Source organism: Saimiri boliviensis, chromosome 14 (assembly GCF_048565385.1).
Source record: "Saimiri boliviensis isolate mSaiBol1 chromosome 14, mSaiBol1.pri, whole genome shotgun sequence".
Lineage (NCBI taxonomy): Eukaryota > Metazoa > Chordata > Mammalia > Primates > Cebidae > Saimiri > Saimiri boliviensis.
Window position 1 is genome coordinate 46480389 of NC_133462.1, and position 17328 is coordinate 46497716.

Sequence of the window (17328 nt, forward strand, 5' to 3'; positions counted from 1 at the left end):
CAGGGATGCAGGGATGGGGTAACATAAGCAAGTCAATAAATGTGCTGTACCACATTAACAGAATTAAAGACAAATATTACATGATCATCTCAATAGATGCAGAAAAAGCATTTAACAAAATCCAGCATCATTTTCTGATTAAAACCTTCAGCAAAATCGGTACACAAGGGACATACCTTAATGTAATAAAGGCCATCTATGCCATACCCACAGCCAACATAATACTGAATGGGGAAAAGTTGAAAGCATTCCTCCTGAGAATGGAAACGAGACACGGATGGCCACTCTCACCATTCCTCTTCCACATAGTACTGGAAATCCTAGCCAGGGCAATCAGACAAGTGAAAGAAATAAAGGGCATCCAAACAGATAAAGAGGAAGTCAAACTGTCTCTGTTTGCTAACAATATGATCATCTACCTTGAAAACCCAAAGGACTCCCCAAGAAAGCTCACAGAACTGATAAAATAATTTAGCAGATTTCCCAATACGAGATTAATGTACACAAATCAGCTCTTCTATACACCAACAGTGACAAAATGGAGAACCAAATCAAGAACTCCAACCCTTTCACCATTGCCGCCAAAAAAGAAAAAAAAATACTTAGGAATATATCTAACAAAAGGGTGGACAGACCTCTAGTAGGAAAACTACATAACACGGATGAAAGAAAACATAGATGACACAAAGAAATGAAAACACATCACATGGCCCTGGATGGGTAGAATCAATATTGTAAAAATGAGCATACTGCAATGTACAAATACATGCAATGTATAAACACGATGCAATTCCCATCAAAATTTTACCATCATTCTTCACAGAGTTAGAAAAATAGTTCTAAGGCCGGGCGTGGTGGCTCATGCCTGTAATCCGAGCATTTTGGAGGCCAAGGCGGGTGGATCACCTGAGGTCGGGAGTTCAAGAAAAGCAGTTCTAAAATTCATATGGAAACAAACAAGAGCCAACATAGCCAAAGCACGACTAAGTAAAAGGAACAAATCTGGAGGCATCACACTTCCTGATTTCAAACTATAAGGCCATGGTCACCAAAACAGCATGGTACTGGTATAAAAACAGGCACATAGATCAATGGGAACAGAATAGAAAATCCAGAAATAAAACCAAATACTTACAGCCAACTGATCTTCAGTAAAGCAAGCAAAAACATCAAGTGGAGAAAGGACACCCTTTTCAACAAATGGTGCTGAGATAACTGGCCAGCCACATGTAGGAGAATAAAGCCGAATCCTCATCTCTCACCTTATACAAAAATCAACTCAGGACAGATTAAAGACTTAAACCTAAAACCTGAAACTATAAAAATTCCAGAAGATAACACTGGAAGAACCCTTTTAGGCATTGGCTTAGGCAAAGATTTTATGACTAAAAACCCAAAAGCAATTGCAATATAAACAAAGATAAATAGCTGAGAGATAAGTAAAGAGCTTTTGCATGGCAAAAATAACAGTCAGCAGAATAAACAGTTAACTCACAGAGTGAGACAAAATGTTCACAATATATACTTCTGACAAAGGACTCATATCCAGAATCTACAACAAACTCAAACAAATCAGTAAGAAAAAATCAATCAACCCCATCCAAAAGTGGGCTAAGACATGAATAGACAATTCTCCAAAGAAGACATACAAATGGCTAGCAAATAATTTAATAAATGCTCAACATCACTAATGATGTGGGAAATGTAAATCAAAACAACAATGCAATACCACCTTACTCCTGCAAGAATGGTCATAATCAAAGAATGTAAAAACAACAACAACAACAACAACAACAGTAGATGTTGGCATGGTTGTGGCAATTAGGGAACACTTCTACACTGCTAGAAGAAATATAAACTAGTACGGCCACTACGGAAAACAGGGTGGAGTTCCTTAAAGAACTAAAAGTAGAATTACCATTTGATCAAGCAATACCACTACTGGATATCTACTCAGAAAAAAAAAGTCACTATTTGAGAAAAGATACTTGCACATGCATGTTTATAGCAACACAATTCACAACTGCAAAATCATGGGACCAACCCAAATACCCATCAATAAATGAGTGGATAAAGAAACTGGCATACATATACATGATGGAATACTACTCAGCCAAAAAAGGAATAAATTAGCAGCATTTGCCATAACCTAGATGAGATTGGTGACTTATTCTAAGTGAAGCGACTCGAGAATGGAAAACCAAATATTGTATGTTCTCACTGATATGCGGGAACTAAGCTATGAGTACACAAAGGCTTAAGAATGACACAGTGGACTTCGATGACTTGGTGGAGGGGGGGAGGCACAAGGGACAAAAGCAACAAATACAATGCCGTGTATACTGCTCAGGCGATGGGTGCACTAGGATCTCACACATTACTAAAGAATTTACTCATGTAACCAAATACCACCTGCACGCCAATAACTTGTGGAAAATAAAATAAAATAACAAAGAATCTTTCTATGAAGTATTTGTTATGCACTAGGCATGGTTCTGAGAGGTTTACATATATTGATTTATTTAATATTCTCACCAACCACCCTCAGGGGACACTATTGTCAACCTCATTTTACAGATGAGGGAATGAGACGTAGAAAAGTTAAATTGCTTACTCAATGTTACACATAATATGTGGCAAAGACAAGATTTAAAGTAATTAATAATGTGACCGTATTTTAGGGGAAAGTTCAATTGACTTGAGGAAATAAATGTGAAATGCATCAGCATTTTCTTTGTGTTTCAGCAGATAATGCATTGTGCCTCACTGCCACTGATGAACCACGTAGGAAGCTAGGCGAGACCAAAGCCGGGATTAACCAGCAGTCTGCTGGTCAGGAGAAGGGTGAGAAGGTGCCAGTGGGGTCCTACCCATTCTCTATCAGCTTATCTAGGACTCTCCAATCTCTCTACTTTCTCATTCTGCCTAATACAAAATACATTACAAAACCTGTCTTCCTGAGACTAAAATAATTCACCCATGCTTGGTGTCCAGGGCCCACGTTAATCATGTCTGAAACTTGGTTTAACAAATGCACAATGAATCATCATCGCTTTCATCTCTTTAAACTATGACACAGTCATTAAAACATACCTAACTTGACTTCAAGATGCGCAGGGTAGAGAATCAGAGGGTTGGATGGGCATGGGGAGCTGGGTGCAAGCTCAGTCTCATCTGGCCTTCACTTGCCTTCCTCTAAGCCAGATTGCCTGAGGGGAGGAGCAGTGTAACATCTGCTTCCAGTGATGAAAATCCACCCTACCAACAGAATGGCCATACATTGAGAAGAGGGAAGTACTGAGTTCTGAAACTCAGTACTTCATGAGTGAAGACTCATCCCAAACTCCTTCGATGTAAGTTTACTATCTATCTGTGGATGTTATCAGACTACATAATCTTGTAAATTTATTTAGACCATCTTTCAGTTATTTTGAGTGAGTTATGCTTTTTCAATTAGTTGATGGTTGTTTTTTTAAAACTGGGAAGAAATGCAGATAACTGTTTTCTCACCATAAACTGAGCACATATGATGCTTCAAGCCATATAAATGTTTCATGGGTTTTGTGAACTGTACTGGTAGGAAGAGAATTCTGACATGTCACCTCACAATTCTTTGTGTAAAATCAACATGACAACAGCTTGAAATTGAAATCTAAGTTCAAACCTGATTAATAGTTTCATAAAATCTACAGTGGTAGTAAGTGATTGCAGGAAGGAAAAAATTATCTGGGTAGTTTTCAGCCATACTGATGTGTACAATGAATCTAGGGGTGATTAAATGTTGAGTGCATAAACAAATGAGCTAATATGTAAGTGGAATGTTGATAAATTATTGATCGATGGCCTAAATAGTACATACGACTTAGTTATATCACTGACTATCTAGATGATTCTGCTTTCCTGAATTGGTTTTTCTAGCTCCATTCTTTCCAAATCATCAGGAATGCTTGATTTACTACCTGGCTAACCAGGAGCTCACAGGTATCTTCTCATCCTTGAGCCAAGGGCCTTCACTCATCACTGTTTCTTTCCTTGATTATTACTTGCAAGTGATAAATGTACTTGCTTTTCATCATCTCTTCTTCCAATACATGCCCCATGATGAGAAGGACTCAGCCTGGCTTGTTATTCCCATAAGGACAAAGGCCAACTAAAAATAAGAAGCTCGACTCTATGTGAAGGACTGAATTGTGCCCCACACTAAATTTGCATGTGGAAGTCCTACCCTCCAGTGTGACTTTATTGGAAGAGAGGGCCTTTAAAGAGTTAATTAAGGTTAGATGAGATGACAAGGATTGGGCTTCAGTATGATAAGACTGGTGTTCTTCTAAGAGGAGAAAGAGACACAAGAGATCTCTCTCCCTGTGCATGGGGAAAAGGCCACATGGGAGGGAGTGAAAAGGTAACTGTCTCCAAGATAGGAAGAGCAGTCTCACCAAAAGCCAACCCCACTGGCACCTTCGTCTTAGACTTTCGGCCTCAAGAACAGTGAGGAAATAAATATCTGTTGTTTAACTTACCCAATCTGTAGTATTTTGTTAGAAGCCTATAATTACTAACTGACTCATATATTCTCCATGTTAAAAAATAAGAAAAGAAGCACCTTTTGCTTAGGGCGTTTATTTTAGAAAGCTTGTACATCTTTGTCATATTGAAATGTATGTAAATATTCTTAAAAGATAACTTAGTCTCATTAGTTTTAAGACCCAAAGATGCTGTTCTGAAAGCCTGGGAATCATCACTTTGAAAATTATCAAGGAAGATAACACCTCCATTTCTCAGGTTCAGTAGGAGGCTGGGAGGGTAAGTTCCGCAGGTATCTTACTCCAAGTTGCAAGACAACCTCCTTTTATAAAGACATAAGAAGTTTACTTTTTCTTTGGAAAAGCCAATTGTCTAACAGAGACGGTTACCCCAATTGCTAAGAACGTTTAAAATGAAAGGTGTGTGACAAATGGGACTGTAAAGTCCCCTTGAGGACAAGTTATTGCTTACCTTGAGAATTTGTATGTTAAAGGTTATATCTGCTTTTTATATAAAAAGGTGAGAGTTGTTTTTTTCTTTTTTTCTGTCGTTGCAACTGCTGAGCTGATTTCCTGAGAAGTGCATCTCACTTTGGTTTCATGCTAAAAGAAATAAAGGTTATTCAATTAGAAAAAGAGGAAGTCAAATTGTCTCTATTTGCAGATGACATGATTGTATATTTAAAAGACCCCATTGTCTCAGCCCAAATCTCCTTAAGTTGATAAGCAACTTCAGCAAAGTCTCAGGATACAAAAACAATGTGCAAAAATTATGAGCATTCCTGTACATCAGCAACAGACACACAGAGAGCCAAATCATGAGTGACCTCCCATTCACAGTTGCTACAAAGAGAATAAAATCCTAGAAATACAACAAAACATGTGAAGGACCTCTTCAAAAAGAAGGACAAACCACTGCTTAAGAAAATAAGAGAGGACAGAAACAGATATAAAAACATTTCATGCTCATGGTCAGGAGGAATCGATATTGTGAAAATGACCATACTGCCCAAAATAATTTACATATTCAATGCTTTCCCCATAAGCTACCAATGACTTTCTTCACAGAATTGGAAAATAAACACCTTAAGCTTTATACGGAACCAAAAGAGAACCTACATAGCCAAGACAATCCTAAGCACACAATTATGGAGACATCATACTACCTGACTTCAAACTGTACTACAAGGCCACAGTAATAAAAACACCGTGGTACTGGTACCAATGTAGACCAACGGGACAGAACAGAGGCCTCGAAAGTAACACCACACAGCTACAACTGTCTGATCTTTGACAAACCTGACAAAAACAAGCCATGGGGAAAGGATACCCTAGGTAACAAATGGTGTTGGAAAACTGGCTAGCCACATGCAGAAAGCTGAAACTGGATCCCTTCCTTGCACCTTATATAAAAATCAACTCCGGATGGATTCAAGATTTAAACATAAGACCTAACACCGTAAAAAACCTAGGCAGTACCATTCTGGACATAAGCATAGGCAAGGACTTCATGACTAAAACAGCAAAAGCAATGGCAACAGAAGCCAAAACAGACAAATGAGATCTAAACTTAAGAACTTCTGCACAGCAAAAGAAATTAGCATTAGAGTGAACTGGCAACCAAAAGAATGGGCAAAAAATTTTGTGGCAGAGATGAAGAGACACTTTTCAAAAGAAGACATTCATGCAGCCAACAAACATGAAAAAAAAAAAAAGCTCATCATCACTGATAACTAGAGAAATGCATATCAAAACCACTTTGAGGTACCATCTCATGCCAATTAGAATGGCAATCATTAAAAAATCTGGAGACAACAGATGCTGGAGACAATGTGGAGAAACAGGAATGCTTTTACACTGCTGTTGAGAGTGTAAATTGTTCAACCATTGTGGAAGACAGTGTGGTGATTCCTTCAGGATCTAGAAATAGAAATATTGTTGGACCCAGGAATCCTATTATTAGATATGTACCCAAGGGATTATAACACTTTCAATTATAAAGACACGTGTACACGTATGTTTATTGTGGCACTGTTTACCATAGCAAGGACTTTGAACTAACCCAAATGCCCATCATAGATAGACTGGACAAGGAAAATATGTCACACATACACCATGGAATACTGTGCAGCCATAAAAAATAACTTCATGTCCTTTGCTGGAACATGGATGAAGCTGAAAACCATCATTCTCAGCAAACTGACACAAGAACAGAAAACCCAACATTGCATGTTCTCACTCATAAGTGGGTGCTGAATAATGAGAACACACAGACACAGGTGGGGGAACATCACACACTGGGGCCCAGGGGTTGAGGGGCTAGGGGAGGAATAGCAGGGTGTGGGCGAATTGGGGAGGGATAGCATTAGGAGAAATACCTAATGTAGATGACGGGGCAATGGATGCAGTAACAACCACCATGGCAGGTGTATACCTATTGAACAAGCCTACATGATCTCCACATGTATTGCAGAACTTAAAACATAATATTTTTTTCTAAAATATAAGTGGATGGTGAACAATGAGACCACATGGACACAGGGAGGGGAACATCACACACTGGGGCTTGTGGGTGGTGGGGGAGGGGTGGGGAGGAACAGGCAGGGGTGGGGGGATTGGGAAGGGATAACACGAGAAATACCTAGTGTAGTTGATGGGAGGATCAGATGCAGCAAAGCACCAAGACGTGTGGATACCTATGTAACAAAATGCACGTTCTGCACATGTACCCCGGAAATTAAAGTGTAATAATAGTATTTCTTTCTCTTCTACCTTCGTGGAGAAGTTTTCTTGGTTGGGGGGAGATTTCGTTTTCAATTATGTGTCTCTAACACCTCCCAGTCTCAGTGAGAATGTTAAACATATATACATATATACATATATATGCATATGTATATGTGTGTATATATATATATATTTATATATATATGTATATAAACATCTTCTAAATTAATACTTTATCTCTTCATCTGTATTAGTCCAATTTGCATTGCTGTAATAAAGGGATACCTGAGGCTGGGTAATTTATAGGGAAATGAGGGTGATTAGACTCATGGTTGTGCAGACTGTCCAAGAAGCATGGCACCAGCATCTGCTTCTTGTGAGACCTCAGGGAGCTTACAACCATGGCAGAAGGCAAAGGGGAGCTGGCATCTAACATAGTGAGAGAGGAAGCAAGAGAGAGACGGGGGCAGTATCACACTTTAACAACCAGATCTCAGTGAGTGAAGAGAGCAGGAATTCAGCCATTACTGTGAGGAGGGCACCAAGCCATTCAGGAAGGATCTGCCCGATGAGCCAACACCTCCCTCCCAGCAGGCCCTACCTCCAACACTGGGGATCACATTTCAACATGAGACTTGAAGGGCCCAAACGTTCAAACGATATCACCATCTCTGTTACTACTGTATCTACACAGGTAATGAGGGGTTCTGTTAGACTTCATTACATCTTAATTCTGCTGCCCATATCAGATAAACAATGGTAGGCTGGTAATGAGGAATCAGAAGTAGAGGCCAAAAGTGGTTTTACTCAGATGGCCATAGCATCATTTTAAATGTTTGGAAAAATTAGATTTCTTGGGTTAGTGCACTGATTAGTGGAAAATGCCCTGTGCTTGCAGTTGGAAGAATGTGGATCTGAACTCCGTTCCACCACTGACTCTCTCTGTGAGTCTTACCAGTCTCCTAATTTCACCCTGAAGCCCAATCTCCTCATCTGAAAACATCTCTTGTTTCTTCTAGGGTCACTGAGAGACCAGATGAAATATTACAGGTGTGCTTTGCGTGATGAACACTTGTACCCTAGTGTTTTCTTAGTATTCACTAACCTTGCCATCTAAAGGGACTGACATTTACCAGCTAGTTTCCAAAGGGGCTTACTCCTAAAGGAAAGGAGAACTGATCTTTCCATTTCCAGTTCATCTGTCCATTCTTCTACTCCTTTAAACTTCTTCATAAAGACTTTCTTGCCTTTCAGCATTATATTCTATCTTTAATAACATAGGACATGGTGCTCACAGTTTTGCACATTTAATTTGTTCTGCATTGGGGGTTATGGTTCCTAAGGGAGATGCCCTATCAAGTTACCCTGTCTTTTCAGCTCAAGAATTCAAGGTGTTTATAAACTGAGGAAATACAATGACTTCAAGTGGAAAATAAAATGAGGAATAACTGCATACTACAAGATAGCAGTGCAATTTAGAGCTAGAACAGGCCTAGTGTGTTCTAAATCTAGCATAAACACATTTTATGTTATAAATATGGATTTTAAGTAAAAAAAAACAAGCTTTCTGTTGTGATTTATTTATTTAGGTTTCTCTCTAATTTGGTTGAGGTCTCTCTTTAAAGGAGGCCAGAAGCCAGCCCATCTCCAGGAGAGCCCTGGCCAGGAGGAAAGGCAGGCTCTGGGGTGTCAGTCAGGTAAGGCACAAGGAGGAGGCAACACCAAAACACAGGAACAGAAGAAACCTCTAACTTACCCATCCTGGAGAAGGTCGGGGAGCGTCTGGAGCCCGAGGGGCAGTCTGAAGGCCGTGAGGAACCAGAGAGCAGAGGGCGGGCCTGAAGCTTTCTTCTCGGGCTTTCCCGTGAGGGTGTGGCTTTGCTGATTTAAGAGAACACGTGGAGCTGGGCTTATTTACAGGGCTCTGGTGTCGACCATTAGGTTTTATCATGACCAGCAGCTGTGTGATGGGTGGGTTCTGACTCAGCGGGATGGGCCGCATCACGACCACTCAGGGAGGGGGAGGGTTACCCAGATCGGAGGGGATACAGTGAGACTGGGCTTCAGACAACTTAGGTCAGGTCTGAAAATGGATGCTGAGGCAGCAACTATTAAACACATTTATGGCAGCTTTCCCCGAAACCTGGCTTTTAAATCATTTATATTACACATGAACAAAAACTAAACTGAAAATATTTGGAAATAACCCCTTTGGTTTGCACTAATAAGCGGGAATCAAGTTTCTAGGTTGTCCTGTTTTAAGTCAAATGACAATGTTATTTAAGTTCTCCTATTCGTAGGTTCTCCTATTATAAGTAAAATGACAATGTCATTTCATCTTAAAGCTAAGATATGAAAATAGAGAGGGAAATATGTAGCCCTTTACCTGAGGTGTCAAAGTGTTTCTGTTCATAAAGGCCGTTTTAAGTTTTAGTTTCAGATTTATCTTGTTACTTTAGTGCAGTCTAGGTGAAAATATTCTTTTGAGGCTGTAAGACACATGTTCCCATTTGGAAAAAAGATATTTCATTGACCATATATGTTTCTACTATGACTGTCGAGTGTTTCTTTTATCTAGAGGTTTATATTGCTAAAGAAGTTGCCTATGGTTACAGTTTGCAGCCAACAAGTTACCCTGAATTAGCACAGGTGGCTCTTGCTATAGGAATGCTGTGGCGTGAGGCTTAACCATAGTTCTCATATTGTGGTTCCCGAACCAGCAGCATCAGTTGTGTCTGAGAACTTATTATAAATGCAGATTCTCAGACCCCACCCAGACCTACTGAATAAGAAACTCTGAGTGGAAACCAGCAATCTGTGGCCCAACACGCCCTACAGGTGATTCTGGACTGCACTAGAGAGCCATCAATTTAATGTTACAGAAACCCCTTTAGGGTTTCTGTAGCACATTGCTTCAGTAATATAAATGTTGACTTTATTTTACTTAATGGCATATGTGATATAAATGGTATATTAATGTCATATAAATGACTATAAATGGTAGCACATTACTTAAATAATATAAATGGTCAACATTTTAAAATTCTTTTAGCTGGTACTGAAAACCACTATCCTGTTTAACAAGGGTTCAGCCTAACAACAGTGGTGGTCATCACAATTCACAGTTTTGGCCAGTTGGTCCTGTTCATAGGCACAGTCAGTGATTCACCCAGAGGACTCACAATGAGTTGCAAACACGTCCCTTCTGCAGAGCTCAGACCGGGATGCCTTTTGAGGTGCTAACTGGCAAAAAAAAGTTAAATGTCGTTGCGATTTACCCTGCCCTCATCTTCACCCTCATTCTGGGTCTTTGCTTTCCTTGAAACAGTCGCTTTCTCTGTGACCTTATTTATCCTCTCTCACTGTGTGCCCTTCCTCAAACTTGCAGAGAATCCACAAGATTCAGTAATCACCTTCTGAAGGTAGTTTCAGAACTGACTGCTCTCTTAGCTATATCTCTATCTTAGTAAACACAGTCACTTAGATGTCCTCCTGTTAACATCAGCACAAATAAATAAAACTGAATGTGTGCCTCACATCAGCTTCCTATCTGAGCGTCCACATTTTTGTCAGTGGGAGGTTGCACAGATCTACAAGTTACCCTGATTCCCCTTTCTCCTTTGCTGGCTTGACCCTGGAATGAGCTATAGATTTTCATAATATATATCATATTTATCCATTTCTCCATTACTGTATTTAGAATGTAAACACCGGAAATGGGAAACTGTTTTCCAAAAGGCCTTCTTCTGTCCCTTTCTTATTCCCTCCCTCTCTTTCTTCCCTTTCTCTTAATTCCGTCCTTTTTTCCTTCTCTCCTCCTTTCTTTCCTCCCCTTCCTTCCACAAACAGATGGCAAAAGAAATGATTTAGCTCCTCTCCTTCTAGGTGTCCCACTGACTAAGAGCAGCCTTTGCATTCTTGAGCCTCAAAGTTCTCCACGTTCTGCTGACAATCTACTTCTTTCATCTCCCCTCCATCCACTTCCTGTATTGACTCTTATTGGGTCTCAAACTCAGACACACCGAAAAGCCTGATTGAAAGAGATATTTGAGACCAAATCCTAGGGTTTCTGACACAGTAGTTTCATGGTAAATCCCAAGATTTAACATTTCTGAAAAGTTTTCATGTGCTACAGATAGAATGTTGGTATCTCCCACAAATTCATATGTCCAAGTCCTAACCCCACAGTGTGTCTGTATTTAGAGATGGGGTCTCTAAGGAAGTCAGTCAAGTTAAATGAAGTCATAGGGTTGGGCCCTGGCCTGATGAGATTAGTGTCCTTATAAAATAAGGTGTTCTTATAAAATAAAACACCAGAGAAAGGAAAGGAAAGGAAAGTAGAAAGGAAAGGAAAGGAAAGAAGAAAGAAAATGAAAGGAAAGGAAAGGAAAGCAAAATCAGATGTGGGTGTAATGCACACTAGCATGAGCAGGGGTGCGGTGTTGGTGGCGGATAAGATAATCAGGGAAGCCTTCTCTGTGAATGTGATAGAAGTGAGGGATGAGCCCTGGGAACTAATTTGAAGTTTCTTCAAATGGTTGCAAGTAGATTTACCGTATGACTCAGTGATTCCATTGCTAGCTATATGCCCCAAAGACCTGAAAACAGGTGTTCAAACAAAAACTTGTATGCTCTTTAAATGTGTCAAGATCATAAATATGCAGGAAAGTCTTGGAAACAGTGTCAGGAAAACTGGATCAGAATGCAAAAACATATTTTACTCCCAAGCGGGGCAAGAGGTAAAAGTTAAATGAGTTTGTGAACTGAATTATCATGTAGGAACCATGCTGATTTCTTGATCTAGGGGTTATGCGGTGGTAACCTAGGAGAGTTTCCACACTTTGGATAAAATATACCGGAGTATTTTGTGGGATGTTGCAAATCTGGCACAGCAATAACTGGTGGGGACTCTAAGAAAAGAAACAGGTTATATTTTGCACTGCTACTGGAAGTTTCCTAGAAGTATGACATTATTAAAAAGTAAATTACTTTTTAAAACAACCATATCAATACTATGCCAGAAAAGCAGAGACGTCACCAAAATCCACTATAGAGGCTACTCTTCATCCAAAGCTGTGAACCCTTATAAAAGCCTCAATGTCAACCAACTCCACTTAGTAGATATTATTATACTTACTAGTATTAGAGGCTGCTGTGTGGACACATTAGTTTTACTGCACAGTGTGGATATTAGTGTTAGGGCATAGTGTACATATTATATTGGTGTTGGAGAACAGTGCAGATATTACATTAACATCAGGGAACCATACGGATAGTATTACATTAGCATTAGAAGCAACAGTGTGGATGTCAGATTAGCGTCAGAATATGGTGTGTATATTTTATTGGTGTTAGGGTACAGTATGGCTATCATAGTAATGTTAGGGCACGGTGTGATTATTATATTAGAGGCCACTGTGAGAACATATCTTAGCAGCCACTGTGTCTGGATATTGACAATGATATCAGGATGTGGTCGTAATGAGGGGATTTGGGGATTTCATTTTTCTAGATGAATTTCTTCCTTTGCTGAGTACTCTAAAGACTCTCTTGTCTGCACTCAAGGCCGTGGAAAGGAAGCTTTTTACTCACCAATGAACAAGACTTAGTTGACACCACCGTCGTGCTGCCCCGAGGAAGTCTTCGGGCACCTCAGAGGGAAGTTGGTCAGGGGTGGGTTCGTGCGCCCTCTGGTGGCACCAGAGCTCAGCACAGATACTCTTGCTCAGTTTCTCAGCAGACGTGCACCCCCGCCTGGCTGTCCTGAAATACCTATAAAATTCAATATTGAGTTTACTCAATGTAATAATTTTAGAAATTCAAACTAAAATGAAGCCCACTGTAGCCATTCCTTCCCAAAGACGGTGATGGAAGACTTTGGAAGCCATGTAGAATCAAATGAATATATACACAAATTAAGAAAAACAAAAACCTACTCAATAGTCCAGAGACTGTAATTTTAAATGCAAAACTATAAAAATTCTAAAAGAAAATCTATATGACGTGCTTTAAAGCGGGGACCGTTTTAGCTGTGTATTCTGAAAAACTTGTCTAGCATTCAAAGCACGGACAGTTTTAGCTGTGTATTTTCAAAAACTTGTCTCTACCTGCCATAGCTCATGAAGTCAAAACGAGTGATCTGTGTCCCCTTGAGTTGAGCATTCTTTTAGTAAGAAAGGATTAAGTTCAATTTGAATTCTGGAAAACTGCTTCTCATCTTGTCAATCAGCTGTCAGTTTTGTGTGTTAATTTCTAGGAGAGGTAATAGAGTCAATCCAAAACCAAAGGTGTATTCAAGTCCAGATTGAAAAGTCAAACCAAGAAAGCAGGCACTGAGCTGGAAGAGGGATCTTTTCCCAGTGAGCCTTAAGGCCTACATAAATCCCTGTGAAGGAATCGGGAAACAGAGACAGAAAGGGACTCGCCTAACGCTTGTCACATGAAAGTGCCTGGCAGACTGACTGGCAGAGGGCTGGAAATCAAATCCAAATCTTCGGACGTGTAATTTCACAGGGTGCACCGCCTCCCCCAGGCCCAATGTGACACTTCAATGGCTTAACGAGAGCTTGACGGGATGGATGTCAACATGAAAAGACATTAGATTCCATCGGACCGGTCTTTGGCCCGTTGTCTCTAAGGAGAATGTGCCTGGTTCAAATTCTCACTTTGCTTCTCACCTGAGAGATGTGGCCTCAGTGGTCAATGGGAAATGAGCTGGTTTCAGTCACCAACCTCTCACTCATCACCAAGAAAAATTCCTTCAACCATACATGGATTGTGTTTTCAGGAGTGCTGGGCTTCATCCACAGTTCTGAGTAACATGCTAAAAGAGGAAAAAAGATTTGCTGCTCAGGAATGGAGACAGAAATACAGACACACACACAGACACACACACACACACACACACACGTGACACAAAAAACACCCAAACACAGGCCGCACACACAACTGCTCGTGTTCAGCAAAATACTTAGTGGTATGAGGTGGGCTTTGAACCCGTCCATGCTCCAAATGTAGACACACCTTTCGCTATTTCACCCATCTATTCTCGTAGGGAATGTGAATAATTCCTTCAAACATGGCTCATGATGACAGGGACCACTCTCATTTCACCATCAGAGGCAGACAAGAGGACTGCAAAGGACTCAGGTGTCGTCCCTGCTGACTGAAGAGGACTCCCATTTCCCCTCGAACCCAAAGGCACGGCAAAAGTACCTTTCTCTTTGAAGAGCACACAACTTTTTCAAAATACACAGCTAAAACGGTCCCCGCTTTAAGTGCTAAAGCACTCCCCCGCTGAGGGAGAGGCGTTCTGATCTTGGGTATTCACAGCCTTTTTTGTTTTCTTCCCTTCGTTATAAATTTATCCATCTGTGGTCTTTGTATTTACTGTCTTTGTAATTGGGTTTCTGAGTGGACGTCCAACTTATTGATTCTCAGCGCCGAAATCTGAGCAACCCACTGCGCCGAGTAAATCAGCGGCGTTAAGATTGATGGTGCTTTTCTGACTCTGCACCAAGAACCGACGCTCCGAGGTGCCGGCAGAACTGCCTTGCCGGTCACAAGAGTCGCGCTGGCAACCCGTGGGGCTCCTCTGCTGGGAATCTCCTGGTGCGGGAGCAACAAGATTTCATGTGAAGGTGTGGCGTCCTCTCGTTCTTTGTGCTTTCACTGGGAGCTACAATCCCGAGCTGCTAGTGATCAGCCATCCTGGATCTCTCTCCATTCTAACCTGTCCCCATTCTAACCTGACTGGCACATCTTAGCCTAACCAGGGGAGGCGAGAAGTGAAAAACTGTGAGGAGGACTCTATTCGGATCCTGGATTTTTTTTTTTTTTTTTTTTTTTTTGGTAGAGAGAAGATTGTTTCATGAAGAAAAGTGAATGAGTATTTTGGGCTTCCCCTGCTGTGCCCAGCTGTCTGTGGAAGGGAGATGGTCTCATGAAGATGCAGGATTCAGTACAGCACCTGGTACCTAGCAGGAACTCTGCAAATGCCAGTTCCTCTTCTCCCCATGCCACTCCCTGTGACAGGGTGGCTGACAAGGGAAAGTGCTGTATATTCTCTGCGGTCTGGTCCACTGTGAATGTGGGTGGGAACAAAGAGGGAGGGAAGGAGGAGATGGAAATGATCATCAGAAAATTAATTTAGCAGGAAGTAACTTCAAAGGCAGCAGGGACTTGTTGCCCTCCGTCCTTTCCCCAACCCACCCCCAGGGAGTCGAGCCTGCCCCTTCTCCAGGGGCTACACAGAGACCTCCTTTGGGAAAAGGTGACATCGTCATGGCTCCGGACACCCTTCAGGCTCTTCAGAGCTTCCACCATGAATCATATGGATGCTGTGATCCAGTTAGGAGCCTGGGTTTGAATCTCAGCTTTGCCTTAAGTATCTGTGTGACGTTGGGTAAGTCACTGTCCCTTTCTAGGACTCAGATCTCTGAGCTCCAACCTACCATGACTCTGCAAGATTGAAAATGGTATTACAGAAAAACATGAAGAATATTGTAACCAACAGGGTCTAGAAGAGTTGTTGGATTTTTCTTTTTCTTTTTCTTTTTTTTTTGATACCGAGTCTTACTGTGTCACCCAGGCTGGAGTACAGTGACGTGATCTCGGCTCACTGCAACCTCCATCTCCTTGGTTCAAGTGATTCTCGTGCCTCAGCCTCCTGAGTAGCTGGGACAATAGGTGTGTACCACCACACCTGGCTAATTTTTGTATTTTTAGTAGAGGCAGGGTTTCATCATGTTGGCCAGGCTGTTGTCAAACTCCTGACCTCGTGATCTGCCCACGCAGCCTCCCAAAGTGCTGGGATTACAGGCGTGAGCCACCGCGCCTGGCCATGAGTTGTTGGATTTTTATGACAATGACATTTATATACTCTTTGACTCAATTCTGGTGATGGTGGGTCCCACCATGGCCATACTGTCCACTTTTGTCCTCATCTGGGATGCCGAATCCTCCTCCGCATCAGGAAGAGCCTGCAGACCAAGGCAGAAGCTGGGACTGTGCCATGCTCTTCCTCATTATCTCCAGGGCACTTTTATCACGGGGTAGCTTCCCCACCCCGATTCTGATTCCAGTTGAAGAGAGAGCCTTGCCGGTGAAAAGACATCAGCTGAAATGTCAGGAGAGCTGCATCTTCGTTCTGCAATGACACACATCAGTAAAATGCTGGCCAGTCCTTACTAGCTTGGTTCTGAGAATTGAATAGGACTGTGGATATGAAAGTCGTTTGTAAAGCCATGAGCTCTATACTAATGTAAGGATTTGCTGATCTAATGAAGAGCTCCTGAAGGAATCTCTAGGGAACACTTTTACTCTCTACCCCTGACTCCCAGGGAAGCTTTGAGGAATCACTGTGGCTTTGCAGATACACTTTTTAAAGAGGCCACTCAGCTCTAAGAAGCCTCCTGAGGCTTTGAAAAAGAAAAGAGCCTTCTCTCTTCCTTTCTCTGCCATCGTGGTGTATGCTTTACTTCACTTCGGCCATGTCTTCTCACAAGACTTTCAGAACTAAGCGATTGCTAGCCAAGAAACAAAAGCAAAATCATCCCATTCCCCAGTGGATTCGGATGAAAACTGGTAATAAAATCAGGTACGACTCCAAAAAGAGACATTGGAGAAGAACCAAGCTGGGTCTGTAAGGAATGACACATGCGATGGCACACATACTTATGCTGTCTGAAGGTCACAATCATGTTCAAGCTGAAGATGTCACCGCTATCCGGAGAATTTTGAGCAGAATTTCCTCTCTGAATCTGTTATGAACGCGTTGGTTGGCTGGATTCAGTAATAAATATGTGATGCCTTTCAAAAAAAGCAGAAAGAAAAAGAAAAGAGCCTTGCTGAATGCTGTGAGTGAACAAAGCATCCCAGTCCTTCAGTGCTAGAGAACTGGAGAGTGAGGCCCTCCTGGGACCAAGGCTCAGGCCGATGGGAGGACCCATAGTCTCTGCTGCCCATGTCAGCCCCTGATGTCCAATACTCCTTCCCTGTCTATCTGCCCTGGTGGAGTGGGCTTAGAGGCCTCCCCTGCCAGCCAGGCCTGTTGAATCTGCTCCTCCTCCTGCTTACGTAA

At 41.5% G+C, this 17328-nt stretch overlaps 1 long non-coding RNA gene across 3 annotated transcripts in view; it reads right to left on the bottom strand.

Moving 5' to 3' along the window:
- Window positions 1–14235, bottom strand: part of LOC141581056 (uncharacterized) — a 120569-nt gene extending 106334 nt beyond the window's left edge. For 2 of the 3 annotated variants that reach the window (XR_012513501.1, XR_012513502.1), the window contains exons 1-2: window positions 9004–9066; window positions 4996–5126 (exon numbers count right to left, since the gene is read on the bottom strand). This is a non-coding gene — a long non-coding RNA (uncharacterized LOC141581056). Of the gene's footprint in view, window positions 1–4995; window positions 5127–9003; window positions 9067–13924 lie in introns of those variants that run through there. The other variant, XR_012513503.1, reaches the window with a different exon arrangement.
- Window positions 14236–17328: the final 3093 nt, after the last annotated feature.